Raw genomic sequence first — 25,013 nt, forward strand, 5'->3', positions numbered from 1 at the left:
TCTTATTTTAATATATCAGCATGTTTTGCAGTAATCTGCCTTATGATTTTTAATAACTAAAGCTTGTTAGAGGTCTTCAACATTTAAATAATTGTGTAAACCTCACCTTATTAATCTGTACACCAAACTGAGGCTGTCAGTGATTTATCTTCTTTTTTTCACCAGTTACATTTCCCTAAAGTCTCTCACTTAGCAAGTGATAGAGCCTGGTTTAAAACCTAGGGTCTTTTATTCTCAAGTTTGTGATCGTTTAAACAATTGCCTGACTATGACACAAACTGTACAATGAGCAACATGGAATTAGCTGTAATTGGCTTCCCTCACAAAAAGTGGTTAGCAACAGGCCTCTTATTTTTCTCATCAAGGAGTTCAGATGTGCATGTGTGGGGCTGTTGTGTGAGTCTGTAGCCTCTGGTGACTAGCTGAAACATTTACAATCAATCCGAATCAAACACCTAGCAACAGTATTTTCCAAGTGATGTTCATTCAGTGAAGCTTTTCTTCTCTCACAACCTAAAATAATCTTGTTTGACAAAAATAAACAAGAACAGTGGCCTGAGGATATTCAGGGAAGATTCCACCACAGAAAACAGAATGTGGAAGTTGTTAGCCTTTTTTGCTTTGATGAGTTGTTACAATACCTTGTGTTTAAAGTCACAGTCTGGCAAAATCACCTTCCAGTAGCCTGGATACTGAAATCAATGTTCTGATACCCTCCTGCTAAGGTGCTATTAGAAACTATGCAGCAATGACTTGAACTTTGCAAAAATACCCTATTTGTCATTGAAACATTCTTGTCTATTCAAAACAAAGCTTATGTTTGGGATCTGCTAAGATAAAAATTATACTTCTAAGACATTTTTTTACAGGATGGTATAGTTCGTTTATTAATAAAAGACATTCTTTCCAAAGAGATATTTTTCTTTTTGGTTTCATGTTAACCTGTTTATGAAAAAAAATATTTAATGTTGTGAAGATTCCTCAGAGACTCAGAAACAAAGTTATTTGTGAAGATTAGTAAGTTGAATAAAAGTTTTACCATTCGATTAAATATCCAGTGCTTGCTTTTTTCATATTTAAGAATATTGTAAATACTAGTCTTTAACCTCATTTTATTATTCATTAATTTTTGTTCAACAAGCTTCTTTCCCAAGAAAACCATATTTGTAGGTTTTCTGTGAAATAGAAGAATGAAGCAGTTCAGAAACTCCTTAAGGGGCTTATAGTCAATTTGTAGAAAGAGTACATGACTATAGTTAGGTGTTTCAAATTAGGTATACTAGCATAATATTTTCAAAATCCCCTAGGAGTTCCTGTCGTGGCGCAGTGGTTCACAAATCCGACTAGGAACCATGAGGTTGCGGGTTCGGTCCCTGCCCTTGCTCAGTGGGTTAACGATCTGGCATTGCTGTGTGCTGTGGTGTAGGTTGCAGACGCGGCTTGGATCCCGCATTGCTGTGGCTCTGGCGTAGGCCAGTGGCTACAGCTCCGATTTGACCCCTAGTCTGGGAACCTCCATGTGCCGCAGAAGCGGCCCAAAGAAATAGCAAAAAGACAAAAAAAAAAAAACTCCTAAAGATTTAGAAGTTCAGAAAGTGAACATTTGTCTGGTATATAAATCACTTCATTTACAGAAAATCTTCTTTATATATAATGATTTTTATTTTTTTCGTTATAGCTGTTTTACAGTGTTCTATCAATTTTCTACTGTAGAGCATGGTAACCAAGTTGCACATACATGTATAGATTCTTTTTTCTCACGTTATCATGCTCCATCAGAAGTGACTAGATATAGTTCCCAGTGCTACACAGCAGAACCTCATTGTTTATAATGTATCATTATAATTTAGCTTTTTTTTCTTTTTAGTGCCACACCTGTGGCATATGGAGGTTCCCAGGCTAGGGGTAGAATCAGAACTATAGCTGCCAGCCTATACCATAGACACAGCAGTGCCAGATCTGAGCCACATCTGCGATCTACACCACAGCTCATGGCAACACTGGATCCTTAACCCACTGAGCGAAGCCAGGGATTGAACCCGTGTTCTCATGGATACTAGTCAGATTCCTTTCTGCTGAGCAATAGCAGGAACTCCTTATTTAGCATTTTTAAATGATAAATACAGATTTTTTGCAGGACTTTGTAAGCCTTTGTTTGTAATGTCATTAACTATATCTATTAGCCAGCCAAGAAAATCCTTACTTTGTAGCTTTAGTCTATGGAATTCCTAAATCATTGTATGTCAGTGATTATCCCTAAAGGCTCTTCAAACAATGGTTCCAGTTTCTCACCCAAGGCAGCACTGCCTGCTTAATGAAAAAAAAAAAAAAAAAAAAAAAAAGCTCTACGTAGAGATCTTTATTCCCATCCATAATTTATTTATTCTTATATAAGGCATTAACATATATGGTTGGGTAAATAGTATGGTATCATAGATGTAGGAATGGATAGATACATTAGACGATGGATAGATAGATAAATTTACTAATCATGGAATTACTGCTTAGAAAGTTTTTGAGCTTGGTCATTGCCTTATCTGGGGCTGAGGAAGTGTGTGTCTCCTACCATGCATTTTGTTCTTACCATTAGCAAAATGTAGATCTCTACTTGGTGAGCTCTTACTTCACATGTTCTGGAAGGAGAATAGTATTTTATCTAATATTTATCCATTATTTCTATATCTATCTCTCTATCTATATTCTATATACCAATTTAACCTTCATGCAAAATAAGATAAGAGAGAAAAATTTCCTTTGTTTTCTAAAATACTGGCCCCTGTGTTGTTTCTGAAAGTTATGGTGTTATTCATTAGAACAGTCACAAAACTGCAGGCAAGAGCTTCTACCCAATTCTTAGTTGCTTCAATAATCTGTCTATATTATAAATTCAAGTAAGAAGTTTACAATTATGTGAAAAAGTTAATTTTGAACCCACGTTAATGGTTTACAAGTTGACTTTTTAACTTAATTGTCTTCTAATAAACACAATGAATTTTTACATTAGGGAAAATAGATCACAGAAGTCACACATATAGGTTTTTACTTTGGAGCAATTTGTTGGAACAAATTACATTTTATATCAAGAGAAACATGCACATCCGTTTACATATCTATCAGCGAATGCCACACATTTTTATACAGAAATATAAGTCAGAATGTTCTATAACTGTTGTGAAAATTGTCTTAAATTTTTCAGTGAACATACTGTAGACAATATTTATATTTTACTGACACTTTTTAAAAAATTTTAATATGAGTCTAATTTACATCTTTGGAGACAGGAGGCCGTATTATTACATTTCTCATTACTATATTTGTTTTCACTTCTCTTTAAAAAATCCTGTGTTTCTAAAGGCAACTTGTACTTTCCTTTTTTACATCTAGACTATATCCTGTAAATCTTTAAGAATGACTCGATGGCATATGACTGATGGTTGCGTTGTAATTACAGTTTGTCATTGGTAATTCTCTTAAAGAGCTCTTGATCTGAGAAAAACAAAGTGAATTCAGCCTGAATCTGAATGTCAAATCAGAACCAAACAACTCATTTATACCAACACTATTTCATTAGTACCTCCCACGCTTTCCTAAGCAAATCAATAAATGTTTTGCATGACTTTTCAGACAGAAAAAAGTTTTTGGAAAAAATATTGCAGCAACACACCCTACTAATGCCTCTCATATTGATCTGCATATTTCATACTAAATAAAGAAAAAAACAAATTAGAGGTTTTTTCCTATTTTTAATTTTTTTTAATTTATTTTTTTGCTTTTTAGGAGGCAAAAAAATAGAGGTTCCCAGGTTAGGGGTCGAATAGGAGCTACAACTGCCAGCCTATACCACAGTCACAGCAATGCCAGATCCAAGCCATGTCTGCGACCTACACCACAACTCACAGCAATGACAGATCCTTAACGCACTGAGCAAGGCCAGGGATCGAACCTGCAACCTCCTGGTTCCTAGTCAGATTTGCTTCCACTTTACCATGATGAGAACTCTTTTTTTTTTTTTAATTCTTGTTAATCATCTATTTTATACAGTAGTGTGTATTTGTTATTCCCACCCTCCCAATTTTTTCCTCTCCCCAGTGGTTTCACCTATGGTAACAGTAAGATTGGTACTGAAATCTGTGAGTTTGCTTCTGTTCTATAAATAAGTTCTTTTAGACTGATCTGTTGACTAAATGGGAATTAACTTGCAAATGGTGACATATAGTATTGGATGTCTAATTAAATGAAGTTTGATATGAATAGCAAACCTAAGAATTAATTCAAACAAGAAAGCTATCAGATGAGAGACATATCAGGAAAAAAGTTTGATTAAAAAATAGAATTTCCAACAATATTTATCCAAATACTATAAGACAGAAAGATAAGAATTTTTGGGGGGGCATTTCAAGAATTATACACATATGCACATACACCCCTTGGGATTTCTATGCAAGGTTTTAAGAAAACTACTGTAATTCTCTCAATAAATGGCTGAGCAGAAGAAAACAGATGATAGGAATGAATGTTAGGACATTTTTTTTTTTTGTATACTTTAGTTTTTTGCTAGATTTTCAGCACTCTACCTTCATCCAGAAGTTCTCTTCCTGTAAATAACAATAGAGGTACCCCACAATTTCTCTATACTAAATTAAATATCTTTTTCTAATCGACCTTCTCTCTGCTCTTCACAATATATGTACATTAATATATTGATTACTATCATTCTTAGAGGAGTCACCGAAATTCTGTAACCACTATTTTCCAGATCTAGAGAGTGTGTCTCAGGGAGAAAATGGTAGAGGTTGTAAAGAGCATGGGGCACAAAGGCAAGAATCTCTTAGCTCCAAATCTTTCCTGAACATTAGAAACATCTGCTGAGCCTTGACAAATCTCAAAGCCCAGGTCATACTTTATAATAGTTAAATTATAAGATTGGGAGAGTGAGAATCTGACAGCAGTATTTTTTTAAGAAATTTTCAGTGAATCCCTGGAGTTCCCGTCATGGTTCAGTGGTTAACGAATCTGACTAGGAACCATGAGGTTGCAGGTTCGATCCCTGGCCTTGCTCAGCAGGTTAAGGATCCATTGTTGCTGTGAGCTGTGGTGTACGCTGGCGGCTACAGCTCCGATTAGACCCCTGGCCTGGGAACCTCCATATGCTGTGGGAGCGGCCCAAGAAATGGCAAAAAGACAAAAAAAAAAAAATTTCTGTGAATCCCATTTCAACACAGTTTAGGAGCCACTGCTCTAGTTTTAGTCCTAACTTTATTACCTTGATCAGCTTAGAACAACCAGTTAACATCATCAGGCCCCAGGTGCCTTATCTGTGAAATGAGGGTGAGTGTGTTCAGTGGTGGTAGTGACACAATGTCTAACACATTTTCTTTTCTAGATACAACCCACTTTATTTTGATAGGAATGGATTACAAAACCAGGAAGAAAGAATATATTCCTAATCTTTATTCCAGATTATAGTTGGGAACTGAAATTCTATCTTAAAAAATGTTTGTATGGATCTTCCCTGTTTAAATATTTTTCTAGTTATTCAGTTAAAATTGCTCATGTCTGCCCACCAGTCATCAAATTGTGCAATAATTCAGAAGAAAAGTGGAAGAGAGGTGAGCAGACACACTCTGAAAGGGCACTTCGGGTGAGGGGAAAGCGCCTGCAGCAGCAGGTCTGAGGTGAGTGGTCAGGAGAAGAGTCCGTTCTGAGTGGAAGACCAGTTTCAGGGTCCAAGGCCCTTGCAAGGCAAATGGAAGTAAAAGGGTTATATTTGACATTTATTGCTTTTGAAAGAATTTTGGTTTTCTTTCATACTCTTTTCTAGAGGAATACAATTCCAAATGACGGAGATCAAACCAAACGATTTTATCAGTGGTATAATATGAACAGGCAGATTAACAAATATGCCTCAATTTAATGAAATGTTAAAGGATTTTTATGACGTGAAATGAAGTTGAGTCATATGGTATCATTAATACCGCATGATAAATGATGAGGAAATATCAGCATAAGATAGGGTGATTTGCTACCAAATAAACTAATATCCAAATGTGCAAAAACCATTTCACCTTGGCATATGACTTCCTCTAAAATTTGTGCTTCATTAACAGAAAATTTAATATGAAGAATTTATAGAGTAAATCTACTGACAATTGAGATAAAAGTGATTTTATTTAATATCATTTCTATTTCTATTTGCCATCAATCACCATATAACTTTAACTTTGTGACTCTTTGTAGACTTTTTACAAGTGAAGCACTTGCTGTTTCAAGAATGATTATTTTGTAATCTGATTATTCACAGCTTGCTAATTTGTAATTGGACTTTTATAACTAGAAAACCTCCAGATTTCAGAAAAACTAATTTATTTTTTTTTCTTTGGTTAATTGTAGTGTTCACACAAAACAGAGTAGTGAGATGACTTCTAGTGGGTTTTGTGCAGTGTTCTGGAACCAATAAAATATATTATTGATTGCCTAATGAAAAGCACCATGTTCATACAAATTTACTGTGTCCGGGCAGGGATACAACTGCTACTTTTATTCTGTTTAGGGAATCACCTGCCATTTTACCAAAGTCTATTGCTACATATCAAGTGGGCCTTAAATTAGGTTGGGGTTACCTGCAGGGCACTTTGTAAGGTGCCCTTATCCTTTTCCTTTCCTACAGAGCTACCCATTGCTTCTAATTTAGCCAAAGATCATCAAAATTAATTATGATTGAGTGGTATTAAAATAGAAACAAAGTACAAGTCAAGCACCTGTGACTGTCTTGAAATTATGAAATAGAATCGTATACTTTACCACACTGCTATTGAAGATTTAAGCAAACTGACAGGGAAGGCAGATTGGATTTGCTGACTGAAAAATCAGAACTTAAAACACTTAAAGAGAACTGAGTTTGCCAAGATCAAATGAAAACTTATTATAAATTAAAATTATTCTCATTTTATTAAAATTTTTGACCAATGATCTCAAAATATGGCCAACATAGTTGAGAATGGGATAGATATTTGAGAACATATTTTATTCTCTCACAGTTGGGAGAATTAAAGCAAAGTATGAGATTTTGTCCTTGCCTCCCATAAATACATAATCTATTGGCATTTATATGACACTAGGTACAGTAAAGCAACAATATAAAATAGTATTTGTATCAGTCATAAAAATGTATTCCCTTGTAACAAATATCACTAAATCTCTGTGCTATTAAACAACAAATGTTTATTGCTCACTTACACCACACATCTAATGCAAGTTGGCAGTTCTGCTCATCATAGTTAATGCAGAGCCCAGGCTATGTAAGAATGAAAGAGAGTTCCAAAGAGTATCAGACTGACAATTAAGTGCTCCTGTCCAGAAGTGGCAAGTAGCTCTTCTGCCCCTACCTTACTGCCATGTCCATATTCAATCACAGGGCCCAGTAATTCCAATCCTTCTGTGTGCCACAAATGGGAAGAATAATTAATGATTACTGAAGAAAATTAATGACTGCCAGAGTACTTAAGGATTAAATTGAGCAAGACAAACTAACTGCTGTTTGGGAAAAGACACAGTTGAAACATTAAACTCTCTTGTCATTCTTCAAAAAAAAAAAAAGCTGATGGGCTTCTATATTGTTCTAGATACTGCTTTCAAAAATCGTAAATGATTAAGAAGATACTTATAGCATACAATTATAAAATGATGTGTTGCCCATATAATGCAAACTGAAAAAGCTTAGGATACTAGATTATTTATACTTAGGCCAGTTCATAAATGCTGCTGAAAATAAATTTATATTATAAAAATGCACTGATACTTTCATAGACAATGTTACAAATTATTCTAGCTTGTGGTGCCAAGAACATATCTCTGCATGCTCCAGATTTTGGAGGGTACAGAATAGAACTTTACACAGCTCCATGTCAATAATAAGGAACTTTTAAAGGGTGGATTGGGGAGGGAGAAAGTTAAGAATAAGCCTTCCAGAAAATAGTTAAATTTTTTAACCTTTTCCTAGAATTACATTGAAAATTACTGTCTGTCATAGTACTGTAGCTAGCACAAACGCAAGTGATGTTTCCAGAGGGCAATTTAAGATCACATCATAAACCACTACAATTATTTCACACAGGATAGTTATGTAGGTGAATTTGTTTATATGTTTCTGTACCTGGTTGCTTGTTTTAAGTAAATAAATGGTTTTTTCATCCTAGGATATAGCTTCTTTTCTTTCATCTCTCACTCTTGGGTATTCCAATCAGTGTTCCTTCTTATCTATAATCACTACACAGGATGTATGGGTCTTCAACAGCATAAAGAAGTTACTGTGGAATGATTGGGGTAGATCTTAAACATGCATATTGATTTACACTTATGTTTCCTGAGTAGTTTTTCAAATTAGCTTATGTTGAGGCACAGGAGGAAGGCTCTAGAGCTGTCGGGATCCAAGGATAAACAAATTCGAGGAAATAAAGAAGTGAAGACTAGGAGTTCCCATCGTGGTTCAGTGGTTAACCAATCTGACTAGGAACCGTGAGGTTTTGGGTTCGATCCTTGGCCTCAGTCAGTGGGTTAAGGATCCGGCATCGCCGTGAGTTGTGGTGTAGGTCACAGACATGGCTCGGATTTGGTGTTGCTGTGGTTGTGGTGTAGGCCGGCAGCTACAGCTCTGATTAGACCCCTAGCCTGGGAACCTCCATATGCCGTGGGAGCAGCCCTAGAAAAGGCAAAAAGACCAAAAAAAAAAAAAAAAAAAAAAAAGAAGTGAAGACTAAAATGAGGTGTGTTGGGACAGAAAATTGTGGTAGTAGAAGCATTTTGTTTCTCCCTTTCCTTCTCTATTCTCCTGTTTCTATGAAGTGATTGCTTAGTGCTGCAACAGAATGTTCTGTATCAAGTAAGATTAAAATGGACTCTCCAATATGAGAAGATTCTAACATCTTCTGACATAAAGGGAAGAAGGAAGTCATGTACTATGGTGTTGTAGAATAAAGTTCTATAGGTAGCTGGTAAGGATTGTGCATTGGAATGAATTGTGCCCTGATCCTCAAATTCATGGCTACCCACACCTCAAGATATTATCCAATTTGGGAATAGAGTCTTTGCAGTCATGATTAATTAAGTTAGGATGAGCCCATTCTAGATTAGAGTGGGCGCCAAATCCAGTGTGATTAGTCTCCTTATAAGAAGAGGAGGAAATGGAGAGAGATAGAGACACACAGGGAAGAAGGCAATTTAATAGTGAAGGCGAAGACTGGAGTTGTGAGGCCAGAAGCCGAGGAACTTCTGAAGTCACCAGGAACTTAGAGTAGTCAAGGAAGGATTTTTCTTTAGAACCTACAGAGGGAGTATAGCCCTGCTTGAGTTTGGACTTCTAGCCTCCAGAACCGCAAAGTAATATATACCTATTGTTTGAAACCACCCCAGTTTGTCACATTTTGTTATGGTGGCCCTAGAAAATAATGTAGGTGGATATTTCCAGTTATGTTGTTTGTGTAAATCAGTGGATAACTCAGTTTTTTTTTTTTTAATCATCTATCTGGTTATGTATCTTCTAAGTTCTAATGATGGTTAGGTCTGTGTATAGATTTCTGTAACAAATGGACTACTATTATAAGTGAGTGTTGCCTGTGCATGTTTTTAAGACAATGTATAAATTTGCATAGTACAGCTAATAGGTGGCTTTATGTATTATTGGATAATAAATCTATGGTTCAAAGTATCATTATGAAAACAAAGATTTAATATTTTAATAGTAAAAACCAAATAGTACAAGAGAAAGAGTATTAGAGTTAAAGTGAAAAGACTCATGTTCCAGTGTTCCCCTGACCATTTATCTGTGTGTGACTCTAGGCAAACCATTATATTTTTCCATGTCTGTCATCAGATAATAAAATTATCAGGCTTTCTATCTCATAAAAAACTTTGAGGAATAAATGAGCACATTTGAATTATGTTTTTAGAGCATTACAGTTATACGAAGTATAGTGTTATTAGATCATTGCTGAAAGTCTCAAAATGTGTAGATATCACATCTGCAAGCAATATTTTCCAGTATGACAGCAAATCATCATTCAACACAATGCTTATCTTAATGGCTTAGAAAGGAGCTGATCAGGGTGTCTTTTCCACAAAGTCATCTAGAGCCATTTTGCAGATCCAAGAGCAAGGGCCTGAGTGGCACCTAGTCTGTAATTTGTAACTGACTGGCTTCCTGGGCCACTACATTTGCAAGTCTCTGTGCACATCATAGAAATATCTCTCAAAGGTTCGTGTCAGCGATGAGGGCTCCACTTTCGAATCTGTCTTTTAGGAAGGATGAAGATGGTGGTGGAATTATACAGGCATTTTCTAGGAGAAATAATGAGCTGACAGCCTGGTCAGCTCTGTTGATTGTTGAGAGTTTTCATTGTTCTATTTTAGACTTTTATAAAACTCCATATACAACACAAAAAAAAGGGAAAACGCAAATGTTATCTGCCTGCATGCAGAATTAACAGAATTTGGGAGTAGTGTACTTTCCAAAAGATAATTTGTCTCCATCCCCATCATTCTGTGTGTACCACTGGCATTTTGACACCTGCAGATTTTGGCTGGAACTGGATGGAGCAGATGTGCACTCCATCACACTGGGTGTGGTTGTCAGGCGCTGTGCTTCCCTCACAAGCAGTTTCCCCCTCCCAGGAAAGAGCTGAATATTGCCATTTATCCTGTGTATGTCTTTCAAATAATATTCTGCATGTCATTTCTATTCATTAATATGATAATTAGAAAATCTATCCTTTCTACCCCACCCTTTTCAAATCTAGGATTGGACAGTACTTCCCTCCCCCCACCCCACTTATTCCTTTTTATTGTTCATTGACAGTGAGTTATAAAGTGGGACACACTGAGTGAGAGATAGATAAAATATCTCATTGGTTAAAATCTCAAAAATTTTATCTCCTAACATGGAGATAATTGAGTGCAACTTAATGTCAACTGATTTTTTTATTTAAAATGTAATTCTTCATGTTTTTCTTATCTTGAGTTCAACTTCATAGACACTATTTGGTTCATGCATCATGAGTTTTAAACATATACTTAAAACTAACAATAACATAATAAAAAACTAACAATAGATCATTAAAATATAGAATATTTATTGGTAATATTAGCTAGACTTTAGTATCCACTAGGAGGAGCTGACTACTTTATTAAGAATATGTAAGATTAATGTCTTAAATATTTAATAAAATATTATCTGTGTTTTGATAATAATACTGATAAAAGTGAAATTAAGTGGAAATAAGTTGAATATCATTGTGAGGATATAATAACTTTGGAACTAGCAGTACGGAATGAATACCACTATATGCTTTCAGCTAATTAAATTACTATGGGCTTCGAAGTAGCTAAAATGGTATATGCCTGATTTTTCACATCACATATTCATGTGAATTTGTCTTCTTTCTTGAAAATGAAGCTACTTTGTAGCCAGTATGGTAAAGAATTGATCTAAAAGTAGGATATAGAGAAATACAAAGCCAAATTTGGGGATAAGAGGTATAGTCTATACCAAAGGAACCACACAGAAGTGAGGATATAGATAACGATCAAGAACAAATGAACATCTCCACAGAAAATAAAATCATGGACTTGGAGAAAAGACTTGTAGCTGCCGGGATGGGAGAGGGAGGGAGTGGGAGGGATCAGGAGCTTGGGCTATCAGACACAACTTAGCATAGATTTACAAGGAGATCCTACTGAGTAGCATTGAGAACTATGTCTAGATACTCATATTGCAACAGAACAAAGGGTGGGGGAAGAAAATGTATACATGTAAGGATAACTTGATCCCTTTGCTGTACTGTGGGAAAAAATAAATAAAGAATAAGAAGCTTAAAAAAAAAAAGAACAACAACAACAACAAAAAACAAATTTTGGAATTCCTGTCGTGGCGCAGCAGAAACGAATCCCACTAGGAACCATGAGGTTGTGGGTTCGATCCCTGGCATTGCTCAGTGGGTTAAGGATCTGGCATTGCCATGAGCTGTGGTGTAGGTCACAGATGTGGCCCAGATCTTGCATTGCTGTGGCTGTGGCCTAGCACAGCAGCTATAGCTCTGATTAGACCCCTAGCCTGGAAACCTCCATATGCCACAGGTGCAGCCCTAAAAAGCAAAAAAAAAAAAAAAAAAGAACTAATTTTATCTGGGATGGTGGGAATAAGTAAAAGAAGTGGCTCACTTTATTTCCTATTTAATTTGCAAAAAATAATGGCATGGTATATGGTAGAATTGGTCAATCATGATAACTACAAGTGAATTATGGCTTAAACAAAAATATAATTTGCAATGACTACTTATATTCAAGAACAGCCTTGGACAGTGTGAACTTGTTAGCCAGTTTTAGAATTCTTACGCATTCTGGTCAAGGGGTTTGATTTGAAATGCACCTAGCATCATTCTCTGTTTGAATGTTCTCAATTTTGAAATTCTCTCCTAGCACAGGAATGGCACAGAAGGCAAAGATGGCACATGCTTTGTCTATGTACTTTGATACAAGGAGATCCTGCTGAAGAGCATTGAGAACTATGTCTAGATACTCATGTTGCAACAGAACAAAGGGTGGGGGAAAAAATGTAATTGTAATGTATACATGTAAGGATAACCTGACCCCCTTGCTGTACAGGGGAAAATGAAAAAAAAAAAAAAAAAGTATTCGGCTATGCCTAGGACAGTCTGGGTGGTAAGGCTTAATGATGAAAGGGCCAACTCTGGACTCATATGGGCATAAGATCATATACCTGTTCTTCTACTTACCACTCCGGTGACCGTGGGCAGTTTATTAACCTGGCCACAGTGTGTCATAAAGTTGTTGCAGAAATTAAATGCTTAGCCAAGTATTTAGCATATAGAAAATCCTCCTCAAATATAGGTTTTTACCATTATGTTTTTGTTGTCACTTGACATCAGTCTGTCTACAAATATTTATTAATCAGCTCATTCATTTATGATCATGATGGTTCAGTAAGGACCAACTCTATTTTAGGCTCTGTAGTAGGTATTGTGCTGGTTATTAACTAGGCAGTAAGCAAGCAACTCTTAAATTTGCCTATATTATTGTAAGTTTCTTACAAGTTTTAAGTTCCATGGTGACTTGATTTTAAGATTTGGGGCCTAGATCACAGCTATTAAGTATTATGTTTAGAAGCCCTGAATTAAAGGAATGAAGTAACTGAGCTTCTTTTAATGAAGTTTTCCTGTATTTGAGGGAAATAGAGACAAACAGGACGCTATTCTAAAATGATTGCCCAGGAGCTCAGGATTTATACTTAAGACCCTAAATAGAAAAAAATAATATATTAAAAATATAAAATATAATTACATATAAATATTACATATTATGTATAATATATATTAATATATATATCACACATATATATTAATATATATATTACATACATATAAATGTATGTATGTGTATCTATGTACGCATATATACCACATATATAGTCTTAATATATGTTAATTCCAAATACTATAATTTATAAATAATTTATCAAAATATTAAACACATAAGAGTGGAAAATAATGAGCACATTGAAGTTTCACTTGTTAAATATTTCTAGAAATAAGTAGTGATGGCACACTGAGTCAGACATTCTTCTAATGACCTAAAAATAGAGTAGTGGACAAAAGTAACACTCTGCTTTCATAAAGTATGTACTTTAATATAAGACAGAGAAAGTATACAAATACATTTTTAGACCAACAGATAAGTGCTTTAGAAAAAAAGTGTCAAGAAGGGAGACAGAGAGTGGTAGGAGGGGTAAAGTGGGTGGCTGACTTATTTAGGAAGGCATCTATGATAAGGTGAAATTTGGCCAGGTAATTGGAAGAAATGGGAGATGCAGGTAGCCATGAGGGTATTTGGAATAAAGGCATTCCAGTTACAGGAAAGATAAAGTGGGTATCTTAAGAAAGGGGTCCAGGGAGAGCTACAGTAGTGAGGTCAGAGTAGTTAGTGACATTCAGAGCCTTGCAGGGCAATGGAAGGAGTATGGCTTTTATTCTAATTTAAACGGTGAACCCATGAAGACTAAGGAATTAAAATATCATAACATGACTTACTTTTTACCATTTACTTATTTTAGTTTTATCCCATTTTTCTGTTTATTGAGATATTATTTACATGTAAAAATCATAAAACTTAAGGATACAGATGTATTAATTTTGGTTATTTTAGATGAGTATAACTACCACAACAAACATCATACAGGACAGTTCACTCCACCCAAATAAAAACCAAACAAAACACTAGGTACAGGTCCACCACATTCTTCTCTCCAGTTTATGGATTATTACTCACAGTTAAAATACATAAAGAATTTCAAAACTTATAGTAACAATCACCTAGTAAAATACAGGTTAAAATTTGAGTAGACATTGCATCAAAAAAGATGTGGAAACTTAAAGTAAGTGCATAACTGGAAGCCAAACTTCCTCAGTTATTAGGAAATTGCAAATTAAAACCACAAGAAAAAAATCTGTACTTATTATGATTAGCTTGTTTTATTTATTTGTGAATAATATTCCATTTTTTAGAGGATCTTGCATAGTTTTTTTTTTAATGATTTTAATTTTTTCTGTTATAGCTGGTTTACAGTGTATCAATTCACCAATTGGTGGATATTTGATTTTTTTCTAATTTGGGGATATTATGAATAATGTTTCTAGAACTATTCACATATAAATATTTGTATGGACATAGGTTTCATTTATCTTGAGTGGATACTTAGGAGGTAATTATTAGATCATATGGTAAGTTTCTCTTTAACTCTTCACCAGTGTTCAGGATGTCAGCTGAAGCAATAATGAAACAATTTGCTATGTGATGGAGATTATTTGTGTGGGGATGTGACTCATTTTTTTGCTTTTGGCTTTTCCCCCTTTTATAGACTGTATTAATAAACAAATACAACACACCCACACGCAAAGAAACTTCCACATTTTTTTAGTGATTAGACCATTTTATAATCTCACCAACAGTGCTTGAGGGTTCCAGTTTTTCTACATCTTTGCTAATAGACTTAATCTCTTTTTCAATTATAGATTCTATTAGTTTTCTTTTAAATTTTTTTTTAGTTTTTTAAATTATTTTTAATAGTCATTTCCCCAATACAATTTTTTTAATTAGAGTATAATTGATATTCAGTCATGTTAGTTTCAAGCATACAGCAAAATGAATTATGTGTATGTGTGTATATATAATTTTTCAGATTATTTCTCTTATAAATTATTACAAAATGTTGAGTATAGGAGTTCCCATTGTGGTACAGTGGGTTAATGATCTGGTGTTGTCAGAGATGTGGTATAGGTTGCAGTTGTGGCTTGGATTTGATCCGTGGCAGGGGCCACCATAAAAAAATATATATATATTTACGTTAAGTATATATATAGATAGATAGATAGAGAGAGAGAGAGAGAGAGAGTATAGTTCATTGTGCTATACAGTAGGTCCTTGTTGGTTATTCTGTTGTTGTTTTTGTTTTTTTTTTTTTTTAGGGCTATACCCGGGGCATATGGAAGTTCCCAGGCTAGGGGTCGAATTAGAGCTGCAGCTGCTGGCCTACACCACAGCCATAGCAATGGGGGATCCAAACCACATCTGTGACCCACACCACAGCTCATGGCAATACTGGATTCCAAACCCATTGAGCGAGGCCTGGGATCATGTCCTCATGGTTACCAGTTGGGTTCCTCTCTGCTGTGCCACCACAGGAACTCTGGCTATCTATTTCATACATAGTAGGGTGTATATTTGTTAATCCTAAACTCTGAATTTAACCACCCTTTCTTCTTTGGTAACCAGAAGTTTGTTTTCTCTCTGTGAGTGTATTTCTGTTTTGTAAATATCTTCATTTGTATCCTTTTTTTCTCTTTTTTTATATTCCACATATAAGTGACATCATATGATATTTGTCTTTGTCTGCCTTACTTCACTTAGTATGATCATCTCTAGGGCTATCCATGATACTGCAAATAGCATTGTTTCATTATTTTATGGCTAATATTCTATTTATATACGTATTGCATCTCTTTTATTTATCTGTTGAACATTTAGTTTGCTTTCATGTCTTGGCTATTGTAAACAGTGTTTCTATGAACACCAGGGTGCATGCATCTTTTCAAATTATAGTTTTCTCTGGATATATGGCCAAAAGTAGAATTGCAGGCTCATATGATAACTCTATTTTTGGATTTTTCAGGAACCTCGATACTATTCTCCATAGTGCTTTTACCAACTTACATTCCCACCAACAGTGTAGGTGGGTTCCTTTTTCTCCAAACCTTCTCCAGCATTTATTATTTGTAGACTTTTTGATGATGGCCACTCTGACAGGAGTAGAGGTGATACCTCATTGTATTTTTGATTTGCATTTCTCTAATAATTAGTGATGTTGAGTATCTTTTCATGTGCCTTTAGTTCATCTGTATTTCTTCTTTGGATAAATATCTATTTAGATTTTCTGCTCATTTTTTGATTGAGTTATTTTTTATTTTATACTGAGATGTATGAGCTCTTTGTGTATTTTGGAAATTAATTTCTCGAGTCATATTGCTTGCAAATATTTTATCCCATTCCATAGATTGTCTTTTCATTTTGTTTATGAATTCCTTTGCTATGTAAAATATTTTATATTTAATTAGATCTCATTTGTTTATTTTTGTTTGTATTTCCATTACTGTAGGAGACATAACCAAAAAGAGATTTCTGTGATTTATGTCAAAGAGTATTCTGCCTATGTTTTCCTCTAGGACTTTTATAGTACTTAGTATTATATTTAGGTCTTTAATCCATTTTGAGTTTATTTTTGTGTATGGTGTTAGAGAATAGCTCCCTGACTTCAGACAATACTAAGAGGTTACATTCATTAAAACAGAAATATAGATCAGGAACAGGATAGAGCCCAGAAATAGACCTACACACCTATGGTCAATTAATCTATAATAAAGGATTCAAGAATATACAATGGAGAAAAAAAAGTCTCTTCAATAAGTGGTACTAGGAATATTAAACAGCTACATTCAAAAGAATGAAATTAGAATATTCTCTGATACCATACATATAAGTATATAAGTTTTCTATAGCTTCATAACACTTTACAACAAATTCAGCAGCTTAAAATAACATTCATTTATTGGCTAATATTCCTGTACATCAGAAGTGTAAGCACACTCACATGAACTCTCTGCTCAGGGTCTGACATGGCTAGAGTGAAAATGTCCACCAGATTTGGCTCTTATCTCAAGGCCCTGGGAAGAATGAAGTTCCAGGCTTATTCAGAATGTGGGCAGTACTCAGCTCTTTGTAATTATAGTTCTGAAGTCCGTGTCTCCTTTCTGGCTGTTTGCCAAAAGATAGTCTTCTGCTCTTAGTGGCTACCCACATGCCTTCTCATGTGATTCCCTCAGTTTTCAAATCAGCAGCAGTGAATTCTAGTCTTTATGATTCCCCTCCCACACTTTTTTTTTTTTTAACTAGTGGGAATTAATTCTCCTCTGTTAAAGAGCTCATGTGATTAGATTCAGCCTAAGGGGATAATTTACTTTTTGCCATATAACATAATCAAAAGAGATGTATTATTACACTCGTAGGTTCCAATCAAACTCAGAGGGAAAGTGGATTATACAAAGGTGAGGGTCACTGGAAATCATTCTTAGAAGTCTACCTGATACCTAGACATTTTAGTGGGTAGTAAGAAATGTCTCCTGGGATATTGATAGAATTTGTATTGCCTATATAGATCAACTTGGGGTAATTACCATCCTAACATATTGAGTCTTCTAATCCATGAACATGGGGTATATCTTTATTTAGATCATCTTTAATTTTTCTCAGCAAATTTTGAAGTTTCTGGTATTCACTTTAAGTTTATTCCCAAGTATTTAATTTTTTGATGTTTTGCTATTGGAACTCTTTTCTGAACTTAACTTTTAGATTGTTTGTTGCTAGATTTTAGAACTATAATTGATTTTCATGTATTACACTTGTATTCTGTTACCTTTCCATGATCATGCAGGAAGTGCAACAAGCCATTTAATTAATATTCTTAATATCCTGATGATGATTAATATATTCATCAATTCTATTAGTTTTTTTAATTCCTTAGGATTTTAAGCATATAGGATCATGAGGTTACAAATCAATACAGTTTTATTTCTTCCATTTCTTACTAGATGCCTCTTACTTTTTCTTTTCTTATTATAGCAGTTAGAACTCCCAATACATTGTTGAAAAAAAGAGACAAGAGTAGACACTGCTGTCCTATTTTTAATCTTAATGAGAGAGCATTTATTCTTTTAACATTAAACATGATATTAGTGGCAGGTTTTATATAGGTCCACTTTATCAAGTTGGGGACATTTTCTTCTAGTCCTGGTTTGTTGACAAATCTTTTTTTTTTTTTTTATCGCAGATGGGTGATGGATTTAGTTTATTTGTTTTTTTGTTTGATTTGTTTTGTTTTGGCTGCATGTGGAAGTTCCTGGGCCAGGAAATGACCTGGGCCACAGTTTTGACTTACACTGTAGCTGCAGCAATGCCAGATCCTTAACCCACTGCCCCAGTCTGGAGATAAAACCTGTGTCTCTGCAGCAGCCTAAGCCACTGCAGTCAGGATTCTTAACACACTTTGCCACAGTGGGAACTCCGTGATGGATTTGTTAAAATGCTTTCTCTCTTTATTGTGATGAGCCTCTGAAGTTTGTCCTTTGGCGTATAAATATTGTATTTCACTAATTGATTTTCAAACATTAAACTAACCTGTATTCCTGGGATAAATTCTCCTTGGTCATGATGTGTATTTTTACGTGCTGCTTAATTTTGGATTGCTAATATCTTGTTGACTTGTTTTCAGTATTCATGAGAAACAATGATATAAATGTTCTTTTAGTGTGGTATCCTTATCTGGTTTTTGCATTGGGCCAACAGTGGCTGCATGGAATGAGTTGATAAGTGTTCTAGACTTTGAATCTTATAAGAGTTTATGAGTTATTTATATCTCTTTATAGATATTTGATAGAATATACTTGTAAAAGTGATCTTTGCCTGAGTTTTTCTTTGTTAGGAGTATTTTAAGTACCACCTTAACTCTTTTACTTCCTATGTGCCTATTCATATTTTTTATTTCTTCTTTTGTCAATTAGATAATTTTTTGAATTTTAGGACTTTTCTATTTTTTTCAAGTTGTCTACTTTTTCAGCATAAAGTTGTTCATATTTCTTTAAAATCCTTTTAATTTCTATAAGAATCATATTGTGCCTTCCTTCACTTCTTCTTTTTTTTTTTTTTTTTTTTTTGCTTTTTGCTATTTCTTTGGGCTGCTCCTGCAGCATATGGAGGTTCTCAGGCTAGGGGTCAAATCGGAGCTGTAGCCACTGGCATACGCGGGATCCGAGCCGCGTCTGCAACCTACACCACAGCTCACGGCAACGCCAGATCCTTAACCCACTGAGCAAGGGCAGGGACCGAACCTACAACCTCATGGTTCCTAGTCGGATTCCTTAACCATTGCGCCACGACGGGAACTCCCTTCACTTCTAATTTTACTGATTTGTGTCTCTTTTTTTTCTCTTGGCCAGTCTATATAAAGTTTTAAAATTTCTCCCCAAAACCAGTATTCAGTTTCATTGATTTTTTCTCTTTGGATTTTCTCTTTTTTCTATTTTACCAATTTCTCTTCTAATAGTTAATTATTTCATTCTACTTTCTTCGTGTTTGATTTTCTCTTCTTGTACTATCTTCTTTAGGTAGGAATGTATTGAACTGAGATTATTTTTTTCTAATTTCAGATGTATGGTTTGAGCTGAATAACATTGTAGTTGACTAAACAAGAATGAAAGATAGCTTCAAACATTCCAAAAAAAGACTGTTCAAATTTCCACTTGGTCCTGAGGCAAGTGGATCATTTGAGCACGAATGCCTGTCAATTCCACTTGTCAGGTTAACTTGTTTAGATGTTATAGATGTTAAAAACATGTTCTTATTCCCAGATCTTTCACAATATATCTTTAAGAGAAGGTATTAAGAAGATATTCTCAGATCCCTAATTTACCATACAAATTCTGATACTTTGGAAGTGTTCCACAGCCAATTGTATTGAAAAGTACATGTAGTAGAAATCACATCTTTAACTGAATTGATAGCCACATCATGAAAATCCTGCTACATAATTAATGTTCAGGATGCATAAGAATTTGATGAAGTCAAATTAATTAGTATCAACATACAAAAATCATGAGGTCTAATATTAATTAAAATCTAATAATTTTACAGATATTCTTTTAAAAAATACATTAAGTTCAGTGATGGGAGCACTCTTCTACCACTATTCAAAGATTTTTGGTGGCAGATATTCAGATTTATTATTTGGTCAATCATAAATTAGAAATCCTTCAATAATAATAGGACAAAGCTACTACTTGAGATTCACAGGCATTCAATTAGAATCACATCATTCATTCATTCATCACACATTCAATAAAAATTTATATTTACCAAGTGCCACATATTTTGGTGTATGTGTGGAAATAAATTATATTTGCTTCCCAAAGTTCTTTGGTTAGCCTATTCATGATCACAGTTTAGGTCAAACCTAAATTATTTATGTATTTACTGAAGACAAGTTATTTGTAAGATCAATTTTTAATTTTTTTTCTAATTCCAGTTAATAATTTAGCTAAAATCACCCTATATTCTGTGTACTAATGATGAATGACTCTGAAAAGTATAATTTCAAATGACGAAATTCTTCAAAAGCCCAGAAGCCATGTATAGGTTACATATGCCACAGAAGACTTGCTTTCCAGAAACAATAGATATATAATAAATTGACTAGGGTTTCCACTACATAATCTCCTTAGCTACAGGTTAACATTTAATTCATAAAATTGCAAAAAGTAACATTTTTGTATTTCTACTCTGTACAGAACATTCTTCTATATACTATGATAAATATGAGTTGTACTTTGCAAAGTCCTTAGTGTCTGTTAACATAAGCATTTAACAAAAGCTAACATTTCCTAAGGGGGAAAAAAAACTCTATGTCAGGAACTCTTTTAGGTACTGTACAATGATTATCTCTGAAACCCCACAATAATCCTGAAAAGCTGGATATTTTCATCTCTGAGTTACTGACGAGAAGTAGCATTCACTCATTAAAACTCAAATACAGAATGACCTCAATGCTTACCCCCCCAAACCTTACACATTGGGTCACAAGAGTTCTATATGTTACAAACATAATATTTAAAAAGAAAAGCACAGCAATTACAAGAAAAAAAATCCCAAAAGTTGCAGAAGAACAAGTAGCAAAATGAGGAGTAATACTTGCTATGGAAGAAATGTGTAAGGATTGGAATGGTCAGATGAGGCTTCAAGGAAGAATAAATGGAGAAAAGTTAGGTTATAGATAATTGGTTAGAAAGTCAGCAAAATCTATATAGACATAATAAACATGGATTGTTGGGACACAATTGAAAACAAATTTTTGTAAGTTCAAAAGATGTGCACATATTTTGTGGACAGCTTTGCATAACAGATTTAGTCTTACAGCTAAACAGAGCCAGTGAGGGTTGTTAAGCAGACACCTGAGAAAGAGTTTTGGAGGATTAATAAGACACTGGTTTTTTAAGTTAAGAAAACATGAACCAGGCAAGTCAGTTAGAAGACAATTACAACACTCTAGGCATGCAATCATGAGGCCATACTGAGTACAAATTAATAAAAGGGGGATAAATATATGTATAGAAAGATCATTGTTACCTGGGGAATGGACGTGGGCTGCAAGAAGTGTGATGTGGTTCACAATCCGTTCATTTAATGTAGCTATGAATCTTGAAACTTTCAAAAGGATATTATAAGCTTCCTCCTCCCCCCAGTTGACTATAACTTTCTGCCAGCTGCTCCCTAGCTAGGCAGGAAGTCTGCCAAATTCTTCTGAAGAAGCAGCCATGAATTTGTCCCAGGTGTTTGGGGAGTGCAGTGGAGTGGGAGTAGGGCTTCAGAAAATGTAATCTGGGATATTCAGACTTAGTGGAAAGGTCCTCTGTGGTTTTGATGTGATAGGAACTTTTCACCTGACTGAGGTGGAAGAAAATAAGTGGAAATGGGCTTGTCATTACATTAGCTAAATGCGGGCCCAATGAATGTGTGTCAAGATTGTTAAAATATTATCTAGAATCCATGTCCATTTATAGGCGCCATTGCTCAAAAGAATGGGAGTAAAAACAACTGTGACTAAACTTCATTTTCCTTTTCTGTGATGGTTATCCAGATGTTCAGTGTAACTGATGCCCATGTTGGGAAGATATGTTATCAGGAATGAGATGCACTGCTTGTTTGGGTCATACCTCAAGGTGAAATTATATTTTCCCTTTTCTCCAATCTTAATATAATATTTCATTTTCTTTCTTTAGTCTTGAAATGTCTCTCATAATCTCTCTCTCTCTCTCTACACACACACACACACCATAGGAGTCTTAGTACTTTTGAATCCAGAAGAGAAGATACATGTCCTATGCAGTCCATCATTCAGCATCCATATATCACACTAAAACTAGGAGTTGATAGCAACTATTTTTCATGAGATGGGCTGGACCAGGGTTCTCCAAGTCCTGACTGCAAGTTAATCAACTACCTAGAATGCTGAGATTGGCCATGACTGCTTCAGAAAACTGCTATTATTCAGTGAAGAATGGCCCCACTTCATATCATCTATACTCTTGCCTTCAAAAGTGCTTTGAAATCATCACAGGGGATGTAGATTCTCAGACCCCACTCCAGAACCTCATTTGACAAGATCCTCAGCAATTTACGTACATATTAAAAACTGAGAAGCATGGTTTTCTTTAATCATCACTTTTTCAACTTAGACTTTCAATAAATACTCATTGATATAAATGCTATCTTTAATTTAGTTCACATCTCAATTGCTCAGGATAGTTCTTGAGGCAATGTAGACACGTAGAACAGATTTTACACCACTCCTTGTGGTAATTCTATACTGCAAAGGAAAATTCATTGTTTTCCTTCATACGTTCTATATACCCTCTTCAAATCACTATGAAGAGAAGAGAACTTGGCACATATTTCATAAGACTTCCAAAAACACTTTATTTGCAAATCTAGATCTTTGACACAGCAGAGTCTCATAACTGATATAAGAAATTTATTTGCTATAACTGCAGGTTTCAGTGAAGTTAGCCCAAAATATTCTTCCGAAACATGTTTTAAAGGTGAGCTGAGCCATTTGATCTAAAAATATGTATGGAAAATGTTTCTTCTTGTGGGGCTAGGTGGATAGTGATTGTGACTAAATTAAGTTTCTGTTAACTGCTATAGGAAAAATACTTAAGCATTGCTTGTGGCATCACATTAACAATGAATAATTCAGCTGGATTGAATGTAAAAAAGATGTTGAATTTGAAGCTTTTGCCACATGAAATAAAAACATGTGTCAAAGAAGTCACTTTCAAGTAGCAAATGTCAAAAATTATATTTCCTCCTCTATCAAAAACAGTGGAATTATAAGGCAATGAAGTAAAATATAAAATAAACCAAATATATAATTACACATATCATTTACATGTATGGTTCGTACTCTTTTCTTAAAACATCAAGTTGCATGTAGAATCAATGTTCAAAGAAATTTGTAGGTCACAAAATGACCAAATGTGGAGCAAGATTCCAGATCATTAAACCCCACATTTCAAAACCGGCTGCTGGTAATTTGACCAGTTTATATTTCTTTGGCATCAGCAGCAGTTCTGCTAAGGCAAAGTAAATGTCATAAAATGTTTTGTTTTCTAGCAGCCATTGGCAAATAATTGGCATCTGTTTTCTGTTGTCTAACTGCAATTGTGCTTTCCGAAACAGAAGCTTCCATTCCTCATCTAATAACTTGTTGATTTAGGATTCTCTAGGGATCAGAAAAAACCTGGTTTGGGAGGAAAAAAAGAAGCCTCAGAACATGTGGGCTTCAGAAACATGGATTGATTCATAGTGCATTCCATCATAAGAGTGTTTGGACTCATCTGTCTCCAAAAATAAATAAGAACAGGAAATAAGTAAGTCTTTTCTGGTAAATCTGAAACAGTGAAGTTTCTATATGGCCAAGTTGAAAAGAGATGAAGGTGCTTTTAAAAATATTTTTCTTCTCATTCACCTTCAACTACTTTTTGACAAAAGCCAAATGCATTAGTTATTATAAAGATGAAGGGGCAAAGCTTCAGAGCAGAGAAATTGGGCTTGCCTTGAAATTAAACATTTTAAAAAGCTCTGTTAAGTGGGGGACGTGATTACTTGTAGAGCAGTAAAGGCACTTAGAAATGCAAAGGTAGGAGCCTCTCTGTTTTTCATGTTTAAGAGCAGATAAAACACCACTTTCACTGACTTCAGGCATTCTTCTGGCTGAGGACTAGGCCATTAATAGTCATTAACACTCTTTCAAATGTATTGCCAGGGTGGTAATGAAATCAACACCTTCTAATTTTTATACTGAAGCTCTGCCAAAGCGCATTTGATCTTGTCACTACGTAGCAATGTGCGATGTGCTTTGCTACTTAAGGTATCAACATCAACGCTGAATAAAAACATAAATCTTTTATGATGTTGGGACAAGATACTATTTCATTGTAAATCAATAGAGATCAATTACTCCATCCCAGCCCATTGTTTACTAAATGAAGGGAGGGCAAGCCAGTGGCAGTATTTTCCTCTTCTGAGTTGATCATTAATTTAAGTTTTTTCAAACAAATCATTAAATGGAAAGTTATCCTTAGAGATTTAATTCCATGTCATGTTGCCGCTACTTGTCATTTAGAGTAGAAATGTCTCAAATCATCATCAGTTAACACAGTGAGCATTTTTTTTACCCATAAAACAATGCCCAACCTTAATCATGAGTGTTGGTGGTTTGAAGATTTCCTTTAAAGTAAATGGACAAATTTACTAGTTGATGTCCCATCCCAACCTCCTTTATAATT

The sequence above is a fragment of the Sus scrofa genome, chromosome 9, assembly GCF_054392235.1.
Source record: "Sus scrofa isolate SSC_HxYL_T2T_F1_AM1 chromosome 9, Sscrofa_HxYL_maternal_Yorkshire_Landrace_v2.0, whole genome shotgun sequence".
NCBI lineage: Eukaryota > Metazoa > Chordata > Mammalia > Artiodactyla > Suidae > Sus > Sus scrofa.